This window comes from Melopsittacus undulatus (assembly GCF_012275295.1).
Source record: "Melopsittacus undulatus isolate bMelUnd1 chromosome W unlocalized genomic scaffold, bMelUnd1.mat.Z SUPER_W_unloc_3, whole genome shotgun sequence".
NCBI classification, from domain to species: Eukaryota; Metazoa; Chordata; class Aves; order Psittaciformes; family Psittaculidae; genus Melopsittacus; species Melopsittacus undulatus.
Window position 1 is genome coordinate 1733661 of NW_022993945.1, and position 12581 is coordinate 1746241.

Here is a 12581-nt window from a genome sequence, read left to right on the forward strand (position 1 = left end):
CACAAGTCATTTACCCACAATTTATTAAGATGTTAATAATTTTCCTCAAGCATGCACGTTTTTATGGGAAACTACAAAAAAAATAGACAACAGTTCCCTGAATGTCCTTCTATAATCATACATTCCTCAGGCATAAACAGTATTCACACACAAACATGAATATATCATCCACTGCTGGAAAGATACCCAAATTTCTTGATCAACAATTTAACCTTGGTTTGCTAACACACATAACCGTTGAATTAGTTAAGTGGGTTTTAAAAATAAATACAAACCATACCCCTGCACCATAAAGGGAAATCTAAAAACAGGGCTACACTTTTCAAAAAAGGAAGTAGTCCAAACACTAAGTAGCATGTTTCTCAGCACTGAAATGAAAGCTGAGAAGAAACCATTTCTAATAGTATCAAAATCCAAGTTATTATTTTATCATTTACATAGCAAAGTCACCTCACATTTCAGAAAAATTTCTTTCTGGCAAAAGCAACAGTAACATCTAGATATAAAAACTTGAGGCAATCAGAACACTTGCTGACAAAAACGGAAGCAAAACAATTGTTCCGTAATTGCTTTGCATCAATCTCTACTGTTGAAATCATCAGAGAAATCAAGTGGTAGGGTAAAGGGAAAAAGCAAGGGCTGCTTTATAATAAAACAATATATTTAAAAGCTATTTATTTTTACAAGGGTTTAACCCTCTCTGTAACATCAGTATTTAGTGGCCTGCATACCAAGGATCCAAGGACACAACTGCATAACCTTGACTCAGACTGCTGAGAGAATGTTAGGTGATGTTGTAGGCAGATGTAGTATCATTGAGCTGGGGACTTAATAGCTCAAGGAGTCAAGAGGGAAAACACCATCATGGTTTGACTAGGAGTCAGCATTTAAATGAACACATACTCAAAGAAAAAGAAAAACAACTAATTTTCTCGAAATTTTCATATACATTCATCATAATTGAAAAAACAGTGCTGAAGCGGCTTACCACCTCTGTTGATGTTTCTGCGTGTTCAGAAGCAACATGTTCTTGAAGAGATGTTTCCGTATAGCCCATCTTTCCACAATAAGGACAAGTAAAGGACTGTGGCTGCTCTACAGAGAAAGCTTCTCCACCATAATACAAATCTGGAAAAAGATGATAGTTTAGGAGGGATTATTTTCAAGCAGCACAGCTCATTATTTTATTTATATAATCTCTTTATATATATAGTTATGTGCATGTAATCACATGCAGTACTGTAAAATTAATTAATTATTTAATCAAAATAAACACTTTAATACTGCATATGCCAATATTATAAAGTTGTTCAATGAATCAACTTCCAAAAGAATAGACAGGCTACACATTTTTCACTAGCAAGCAACATAACTTTCTAATATTCAGGAAGAGGTGACAGTGCTGCCAAAACATCACTTTCCTCCCCATCCTTGTTTTTACCATACTACAGATAAGATCACTGTAGATGCTCTGTGCTCTCACAGCCTTACTTGCAGCAAAATAAAAAATATTAATCATTATAATTTAAAATGCTTCAGTGTGTCAGTGACACTAGATAATGGTCTGTGGTGGAACACACAAAAATAGAAAAGTACTGTTTGTCTGTGGTAACTCCTCCCAGGAAGGTCCCACTTTGGCTCCTCCCTGGAAAATTCACAACCCTTGGAGACCTTTCTAGATATAGCTGGCTACTTCTTCTGATGTAGGCTGGCCCCCTACATCAGAATGAGTGTGCATTTTTGCTAGTATAAAGGCCCGAGCCTCAGGCAATGTGGAGAGGTAGAACCTCATACCACCCAGGTCAATGTTGCCTCCCCGTTGATGCCCGCTAAGGTTGAGCCTGCCACCTTGCACTGCAATGATGTTTTTCAGAGCTGGTTTCCTGATTGTCATTACATGGTCCTTGGGGTTGGTAAGATAACCAAACATCAGAGATATCCTTTACTGTATCTTTTGTTACCTCTATATTTTCCCTGTATTAATAAACTAGTTATGATTCTTTATTGTGTTGTGTTTCTCTCAACCAGGAATCCTCAAACTCCGGAACATTTAGTGACACCAGCACTTCATATGTTGATATTGATGCCATAACTGAACCAGTGTTTAACAATAAGGGGAAATTTCAGTGAAGCAAAAGGAGATGTTATGTACCAGTTTAAGTATTTCAGCACTTCCTTGAATACCGAAGTAGCAGCCTCCCTTAAGATGCTAGTTTAGCAATTAACATGAGCCAAACTGATCATGAAAATTTAACAAACCATGCTAAATTCATATTAAATTGTATCACTCCAGGAAAAGTTTCCTTTACTGCTTATAGAGTAAGAGCACTTAGATGATGCTTAGGCTCAGAGCACTCTCTAAAGGGAACTTGATACCATACTAAATTAGATTTAAAGCCTAAGGCTATTTGGAAACTAGTGTTTCCTAAAGTAAAAGGCTTTAGGACATCTGATAATCTCAGTGGGGAAGGAAAAGAACAATTTTGTTTCATCCACTACTGAGATAGCACATTCTTCTCTCTGGTTGCAAACCTCCTGGCACTCATCCAGAAATACACTGGCATTCCTCAGGCAAAACAAGTATTTTAAGGAGCTGATTCAGAAATAAAAGTAACAATTTGAGCTTGTAGACTGAGGAGAAATATTAATTTAATGAAGTATGCAGAAGACAGAAGAATTTAAATAACACTTATTTCTCCACTTACTTGTAAAAACTGATTAGAATTCACTATAGGATAAGGTCTAAGGTCAGCCCTCCCACTCTGCACCCCATGGTGTGTACCTTCTATATCCTCCCTCTTGAGTGGAAGGACGCTTACTGTAAATAGCTGAAATAGAGAGAATCTCATTAATACATATGAATATCTGAAAGGTGGGTGCCAAGATGATGGTGCCAGACTCTACAGGTGACAGGATGAGGAGCCATGGCTGTGAGAGAAACTGTTGTTTTCACATAATTGGGAATGTGGCTTTGCAATATTAAGGCTTTACAATATTTGAGTTTTAAGATCAATGTTAAGGGTTTGCAATATTAAGATTTTTCAATACTGGGGTTGGTGCTAAGATACTAGGAAACAAAGTGTTTGAGATTCCATAACTTAGAAAGACACACTCTATGAATAACATCTCTAGATGAAAGATACACTCTTGGGTTAAAAAGAATACCATATTTTTTCAACCTATGAAACTAAGCAGGTGAAGGCAGGTTAAACATTAAGTTGAGGTACCATACGTCTGCCAGAGAGTTATGAAATCAAACCATAAAAGAAAAGAAATGAATAAATAAGAGGAAGTGGCATACAAAATCGAGTAAGGGGAAATAGAACCAGAGGTGGGACAGTTAGCACGTAGACTGTATACATTGGATAGGCTGTAAACCTTGGAGTCCCCAACCAATGGGGAAACAAGGGAGGGAACTTGAGGACGGGATAGGAAATATAAATCATAGTTCTGCTTTTGCTGTCTGTGTCTACTTGCCAGGACACCCGTTTTTGCACAAACGTTAATAAATAGCTGCTTCACTACTGTGTCTACCCTGAGCTTAAGTTTTTATCTAGACACCATTTCTCACAATTTGGGGGCTCATATGGGATCAAGTCATTGTTGAGAGGACCTCTGCCGCCAAAGAACGGTGAGATGCGTTCTGTTGATTTCAAAGGCCTAATGTGGAGCCAACGGGTGTACCACAGCCACTGACCGAAATCCTGAGACCATTTTTATAAGGTAGACCCAGTAAATCAGAGGGGGAAAAAGAGACAGAGGAAAAAGTAGGCACCACTGCAGCAACCAGGCAACTCCGTGCATGGACCAAGGTAAGAAAACTGGACTTCAAGTATTACCTTGGTGGTTGGGACATTCTAAGAGACTTGAGTGTGTGTGTCTGAGAAGTACAAATAAGTACAAAATGAGTGTGGAGTCTGGATCCGTGTTTCTGTTATTCCGTGAGGGATGTAGCTGGAGAATGACAAAGTGTAAGGACTTGTTGAAAGGAAGTCTCAGGAAACAGAATGGGAAATAAGAAAAATAAGCTTAAGGAAAAGAGAAGGGATTAGAGGAATCATCCTGGGAATAATATTCCTCCAGAAAGCCCCTTAAGGAGGATGTTGAAAAATTGGAAAGACATGTCTTATACAAAGGGAAAAGATAGGAAAAAGATGATACAATACTGTTGTTTTATATGGAGAAAGGAAAGTATTCAGGCACTGGCTACTTTTTGGCCAAAGTATGGGGCTGAGGAAACATAAGAATGTCAAGCTTTAAAATATGTAAATGTCAAGGGGCAATGTATTCAAACTTAAACAGGGTAAGTTCAGGTTAGATATAAGGAAGAAGTTCTTTGCTGTAAGGGTGGTGTGGCACTGGAATGGGTTGCCCAAAGAAGTGGTAAATGCTCCATCCCTGGTAGTGTTTAAGGCCAGGTTGGACGGAGTCTTGGGTAACATGATTTAGTGTGTGGTGTCCCTGCCCATGGCAGTGGGGCTGGAAAGAGATGATCTTAAGGTCCTTTCCAACTCTAAGTATTCTATGATTCTATGTTAAGGAACCTTTCTCACAAGAAGAGTCTGATTATGCAGTATGCTGGGAGTCTGAGAATTGTAAGAGGTCTCCTGGGAGACCTGAGTCAGAATCAACAGTGAAGTAGGAGGTAGAAATTCTATCCCTTCCTGCAGTTCACTTGTTCCCCCTAAAAACAACAAACAGAAATTAAGAGAAATACTGAGAAACCTAAGGCATGGGATCCTCTAAAGAGTTTACCCCCTCCATATGATTCCCCCCAAATAGTTTATAGCCCACCCCCTGAAAATCCTGATGAGCAGGAGGTGCAGCATCTGCAGCCGTGGTGGGTGCAGTGTCACTGGGCTCAGAGGAGCCAACCCATTGCTGTGTGTGTACAGTCATGTGATGGTGACAAGGGCAGTTGACACAGCCTCTCTGGAAAGAGGCCAGCTCTGCACTGCTGCCAACACCATGCTGGCACAGGAGTGCCAGGGCAAGATGCATTGGGGATGTCCAGGGCTGGCATGGGATGGGTGCATATGCCAGGTCAGATCCAAGCTGCTTTGGCAGGGCTGGCTGTGTGAGGCTCACACAGTGCTTCCCTCTGCTGCAGCCAGGCTGAGCCAGCAGTCTGAATCCCTCACTTTCAGGAACAGTAAATTCTCTCACTGATCTTACGAAAGAGAAGGGGGGAAAAGCTATAAAGGACTTGGCGTATTTCAGGAAACTTGTTTGACCTTGCAGTAGAAATGCCTGCTCCACAACTTGCTGTTTGAATTTGTGCAGTCAAGCTGATTAGATGGCTGTATCCCAGCCACAGCTCCGAAAACGCTGCTCACCAGCAGCCCTGTGCAGGCGCAGCACACTTTGCACACATAATCACCCACATGTGGAGCCATAGACTTAATAGCATGCATGTGCACATGTAATCACACACTTAATCAGGCACACTGAAATTATTAAACCAAAGGATAACTGTTTCAGGAGTAAAAGGAGAGGGAGTTTCAGTTCCCATTTTTGAAGACACTACCTTGAATTAAATAGTGAAATGATTCAAGGACAACTGTATACGGTCCTGAAACAGGAAGCAAATTGCTAGGGAGAGATTTAATTGTACAACTAGGTTTAGAACTGAAAACTTACAGGGATCAGATTTTGGTTTCAATAGCTCTATTAACAGAACAGGATGAGGAAAAGATAAACCCAGTTGTTTGGATAAAAGAGGTAATTCAAATCTTGCCTAGAAAAGACCTAGGGATATCGTCTTATGAAATGCCATTTGGACTACCTTACATGGGTGGGGTTGATGAAGTTCCGCAGTTTGAAATCAAGGAAGGCTTTCTTAAGAACTATATACTGGGGATGTTGTCTTCCTTGTCTTTCCTCAGAAACAAAAGACTGCTTGCCCCAACTCCACTGCTGTAATTCATGGTTCATACTGTCTGACCGGGAGAGTAGGTCCTGATCAAGACCTGGAAGGACTCAAAATTACAACCAGACCGGGAGGGCACATTTCAAATACTGATGACCACTGAAACTGCTGTGAGGACTGACAAAAAAGGTTGGACACACTACACTAGGATCAAAGAACCAGTGGAACTCCCATCTGAAGACAGGCAGTGGCATGTACAATCAACTAAGAACCTCATGTGTATTAAGAGACAATAAGCATACACACCATACAAACCTTTGTGAGAAACTTTATAAGATTCTTTTGTATTTGCTGTATTTGCTGTGCTGAAAACATAGGTATTGGGGAAAATGTGGAAAATCATAGTGATAATGAACTCTTATCTATTAAGAATTCAAAGGAAAAATTTGGAACAGGAAGCTCATTTTGACCAAATGAGAGGAATGCTAGGATACCCAGTTAAATTGTGGATAAAAATTACTAAGGAACAAAATCCACAAACTATTCTATTTGACACCTGTCAAGTACTTGAGTGTGAAGATTTTAAAAGAGCAAAGAAAGTTAAATGCTGGGGGTCGAGCATGGGCGCTTTAACAGGCTTACAGCAAGCTGTGAGAAAGTGAACTTCTGACACCAGGTTAAAAGAAGAAGAAGTGTCAAGATCAGCAAAACAGGAATGCAATAACAAGATGCCAGTAATTGCAGAAGCATGATGTAACGCTAAGCTGAAGCGAAGGTGTGAAACCAATCAGGAGAGGTAAAGGGGAGCGTGTATCCCTCGTGGGCAAAGCGAAGCAGCCAATCAAGTAATGCATGATCGCGTGTAAGACAGTATATTAAGAGCAGCCTTGGAATCAATAAACGGAGCATTTTGTGAACCTACATCGTATCGGTGTTTTCTCCCCTCCACCTGGCCGCGGCATTCTGGTGACCCCGACGTGATACCAGGAGAGAGAGAGACCGCGGACGAGAGAAGGTGGAGATCCCGGCTGCCCGAGAGAGTCAGGCTGTCCGAGAGAGGCAGGAAAGGAGCTCAAATTATGTGGCCACGGCTGACCGGTGAGTCAGGCAGACTGCGGTCTGGTTCGGGATGGGTTTCGCTGTATCAGCAATAGAAAAGGCTACGATAGAAGCGTAGCGAAGAAAACAGGGTACTCGATACCCCGACAGGAACTTGTGGACTTTTTATTTTGGTGCCGACGAAGGGGGTTGTTAGAAAATACGGGACAGTTATTCTCCAAAGATCAATGGCGTAAGATAGGGGAAGAATTGTGGGAGTCGGTGAAGCTTTTAATCTCGAGACTTGGGAGAAAATTACTAAGGAAGAAGCCCCTGATTTATGGATGTTTTCAGTCCTTCCTAAGGTGAAGGGAGCAACCCTTAAAAAGACAGACCTAAAGTTAATGTTGAAATGGTCGAAGACACGTTACCCAGAGATTTATGAGTCTACCGGATTTGAGATATCCTTGTGGATTGGGGCAGGAGTTAAGCTGTGGAATGCAGCTACAAAAGGCAATGAAGCTGTGAAAAGTTTGTTAGTCATTTGGAGAACTGTTTTAGAAATGTTAAAGTAAAAAAAAAATGAGATCATGGAGATCAGCGTGCTCCCCCCCCCCCCCCCCCCCCGAACCTCCACTGGTTGCCGCTGCTGCAGCGAAGATTGATGTCGGGGATGAAGATGATCCTTTCAACCTGAGCCCTATTGACCCCGAGAAGGAGCCTGTGCATGTTCATCAGTTTGCTGTTGCTGCTCCTGAGATGCCTGATAATGCCGATGCTGACCTGGATGGTGCTTTTGACCTGGAGCCTATTCATCCGGAAAAGAAGCCTGATTTATATCCCCCATATCCTCATGATAAATGGGTAGCTGTAAAGGGAGAAGTGAGATGGGTGGGGGATGTGGATGTATTGCACAGTTTCCTGTGGTGTGTGTGCTTCCCACCCGAGATGGGAAGGTCTCTTGTATGCTCTTATCAGGGGTATCGGGCAGAATGTGTCAGACCGTGGAGTTGGGACCCCATATACAATTCCTTTGATACAGTCTCTCTGTGATACTCATGTACTAGAAGTTGGTAAATATAAGTATGTCCATGTTTCTATCAACCCTTGGAAACCTTTATAGATATTGCTGGCAACTTCTTCCAACATAGGCTGGCCACCTGTGTCGGAACGAGTGTGCATTTTGGTCAGTATAAAAGCCCAAGCCTCATGCGATGTGAGGGAGGCAGAGCCTCTGCGGGGACGCCCGCTAAGGTTGAGCCTGCCACCCCACACTGTGATGATGCTTCTCGGAGCTGGTTTCCTGATAGTCTTTACAGGGTCCTTGTGCCACGTCCTGTATGTGGGACTGTGCAGTGGGAGCAATGATTGTCTGGATTTTGTGTTTCAAATACTGTAGTTGTGTGCAGTGTGCTTGTGGGATCCCATATGTGTGTGTGTGTGTGATGAGGGCAGACAGTGTTCTGTATATTTTTTTGTTGTCAGGTTCATGTAAAAGTTTTAACAGGTAGCAGTTTAACCTTTCGGGCAAGAAAAGGTTAATGCAAAAGTGCAGTTGCCAATAGGCCGGTGGTTTTAGCTGTGCAAAGCAGGGTGAGTGACTTTAGAAAAAAAAAAAAAAGAAAAAAAAAAGAAAAAAAAGAAAAAAAAAGAAAAAAAAAAAGAAAAAAAGGGAAATGATAACTCATTCTAGCTGTTATTAGTGACGGTAGTTTTGATGTATATTGCTTCAAGCTTGTTTTCCAGACAATATGCATATGTAATCAAAAAAAAAAAAAAAAACAAAAAAAAAACCCAAAACAAAACAAAAAAAATCACTTGAGGGCAACTGAAAATTAACAGCTTGAATATGCATGCTTGTAAAGTAGCTATTATTAGAGGTTGTGATTTTGCATATAAAACCACCTGTATTTACTAGCCAGTTGCTAACAAGAAACTATACCTTGTATTGTATGGATTTGTCACTTGTAAAAAGAGATGTTAAGAGCATGCAGATTTGCAGTAGCTGCTAGAAAATGCTAAGGCAAAAGGTAGACAGATTCTAATATGACGGTACTGTTACAAAGCAGGTAATGGAACAAATTAAGAGGGTGGGAGAACTCCACTGGTAAGAAGTTTCTTTGGTTAGTCCCTCACTGCCATTGGCGTTTTCAGCATGCTGCTGCACTCTGCAATAGTTACTCTGCTAATGTAAATCCATGTGTGCTTTGCTGTAGTACTGACTTGTTACTGGGTGAAGCAGGTGAAACTCTGCATTGACAACAAGGTGCAAGGACTGAGATTGACCAAATGCCTGCTACCACAATCAAGGGCAAGACTGGGTTGGCCTCTGTGTTTGCCACCAAGAAGAACCTTTAGCTCTGCTGCTGGCTGCAACCAGCAGGTGTAGAGCGGTGGAGACACATGCCATGCCAGACCTTGATGTGAGGGATGGCCTCCGCTGTTATCACAGAGCCATACAGGAGAAAAAGGGTAGGCCCAGCTTTGTACAGCTATCAACAGGACCATACTGACTGCCAGCGAAAAGTATAAAGCCGCAGAACAACATAAAGAAACAGCAATGATAGAAATCTGTGTAAAATCTTTGTAATATCTGTTCTATTATGTGTGACCATGGGTAATGGACAAGTATACTGAGCACATGTGTTAAATCCCCATTATTCCAACTTGTTACATGGTGTGTAGGATTCACTGGTATGCCACATGTTATAAAGGTGACATCAAATGACTTCAAATCAGACTAATCTTACTGAAATAATGCTACCTAGAGTAGTGGGTTGTTATGTTACACAAGTCAAGCAGTGATAGAGCAGACACAATAAATTGTCAAAAACTTTTCATAAAACTAAAAAGGGGGAGATGTGGAGACAGTGTTCTCACAGGAAAATGAATATTTGGTACATGAGCTCTGAATAACTCCGAGGGATACAGCAAGGCTGTGGGAGGCCTGAGGAAGCCTAAGCAAGCAAGATAAGAAGAAGCTGTAATTCACTGAGTTATGAGAACTGTGGACTGTTGGCAAGCGTTCGAGGTCAAGTTCTCACACCTGTGCTTAACCAATTATATGTTAGTCACTAAGGGTCTTCAAGACAAGTATCCAATCATGATATGCCAAATTGCTGTAGGTGTGTGTAAGCAATAGTATATAAGGAGTTAATGCTTTGTAATAAATGGCTTTTTGTCTGAACAAAAAAAAAAAAAAAAAAAAAAGGGGGGAGTGTAACTCCTTGACTGTTAACACTGTACAGTTTACAGCTGCTTCACATCCCCTTTGCATTGGAATGCTTCTGGGCATGTGTTGTATGAATCTTTCTGATCATTCAGAATCTATTCACAAGAAATTGTTTGAACTTAAAGAAAATATGGAAGAACTTACTGTAGAAACAAATCCTATAGACTCTTGGTTAAAATCGTTAGGAATAAGTAGTTGGTTAAGGAGTTTAATCATGATGTTTAGCGGACCAATAACGATTATGTTGTTAATTTTGTTTTTTGGACCTTGTTTGTTACAATGTATTATGCAACGCATGCAGCAGATGACTAACACTTTATTTGAAAAAAGAGGGGGAGATGCTGGGGGTCGAGCATGGGCGCTTTAACAGGCTTACAGCAAGCTGTGAGAAAGTGAACTTCTGACACCAGGTTAAAAGAAGAAGAAGTGTCAAGATCAGCAAAACAGGAATGCAATAACAAGATGCCAGTAATTGCAGAAGCATGATGTAACGCTAAGCTGAAGCGAAGGTGTGAAACCAATCAGGAGAAGTAAAGGGGAGCGTGTATCCCTCGTGGGCAAAGCGAAGCAGCCAATCAAGTAATGCGTGATCGCGTGTAAGACAGTATATTAAGAGCAGCCTTGGAATCAATAAACGGAGCATTTTGTGAACCTACATCGTATCGGTGTTTTCTCCCCTCCACCTGGCCGCGGCAGTTAAACAGTTATGATAAATACTTATGCCCAGGGTATTATTTCCAACCATACTGAGAATCAACTTGTCCTGGGTGATGTTTGGTTTACAACTGCCTTTAATGGGTGGATCTCACCCAATGCTTAGGAAAAATCTCTATAAAGTAAAATTATGATGTTTAAAGGTCATGTTTAAAGGTCATAGGTTTCAACCTATGAAACTAAGCAGGTGAAGGCAGGTTAAACAGTAAAATGAGATAAATAAATAAATAAGAGGAAGGGGTGTATGAAATTGAGCAAGGGGAGATGTGACCAGTGGCGGGACAGTTAGCACGTAGATTATACGCATCAGATAGGCTGTAAACCTTGGAGTCCCCAACCAATGGGGAAACAAGGGAGGGAACTTGAGGATGGGACAGGAAATATAAATCATAGTTTTCCCTTTGCTGTGTGTGACTACTTACCAGGTGTCCTGGGTTCAGCTATAGCAGTCATTTTACTCCTTAGTAGCTGGTGCAGTGCTGTGTTTTTCACTTTCATCATGGGAACAATGCTGATAACACTGATATTTTTAGTTGTTGTGAAGAACTGTTCATTCTGACCAAGGACTTTCTGAGTCTCATGATCTGCCAGGGAGGAATAAAAGCCAGGAGGAAGCAGAGACAGTACACCTGACTCAAACTAGCCAAACAGGTATTCCATACCACAGCACATCATGCCCAGTACAGAAACTGGAGGGGAGTTACCCGGAAGGGTTAAATCACTGCTCAGGTTGGGCTGGGTATCGGTTGGCAGGTAGTGAGCAGTTGTATTCTCTTCCCTTGTTATTTCCCTTATCATTATTATTATCGGTGGTAGCAGTAGTAGTTTTGTTTTATACCTTAGTTACTGGATTGCTGTTATCTCAACCCATGGGAGCTGTTACATTTTTTTGATTCTCCTACCCATCCCCCTGGGAGCGGGGGAAGGAAGGGGGAGGAGTAAGTAGCAGCTGCGTGGTACTGAGTTGCTGGCCGGGCTTAAACCACGACAGCTTTTTGTGGTACCCAACGTGGGGCTCAATGGGATGAGATAACAACAGGTCTGAGCAGAGAGTGTCTAATCGTATTTGTAATAAGCATTCATTGTTTCGGATTAATAGACACTCATCACAATGCTGATTGATTGGCTTTCAAAGCTGTTGCTCTTGAACTCAGAGTTTCAGCGTATTGTACGTTACTTACAGCCGGTATTTGCTGGTTTAGTGTTTATAGGCTGGGGGGCTTGGGCTAAGGTTCTTGTCTCATTGTACTATATGGTAATGACATGTAATTCAATAGACTCATTGATCATGACACTGATCTGGCTTGCATTCCCAGTGTGGTCATCACCTCTATACTTTGGGAGGTATATAATAGAAGTGTTTAGCAATTACAAATATTTTTTTCACTCCTCACGTGGTCAACCTATGAAGGAGACATTCCCTCACCCCCAACTCCACCACCAGGCTATTTACAGCATCATTTGAGAGTTCTGAAGGTTTTGAATGGCCTTTGGGAACCCTTGAGACCTGCCTGCTGATTGTGATAGGGATCACCATGTTGGCACACATACAGTGTGTTTAGCCATGACCATTTTGTCTGATCTCAAAAGTTAAACAGAGTCAGGTTTGGGTCTTGTCTAGGGCTAGATGACAATATAGGAGTATCAAGAGATTTTCCCCAAGTCTGGACAGTCATGAGTGGCAGGTTGTGCAGGATAGTCTGGTCAAATATCTAGGCCAGTGGGCCC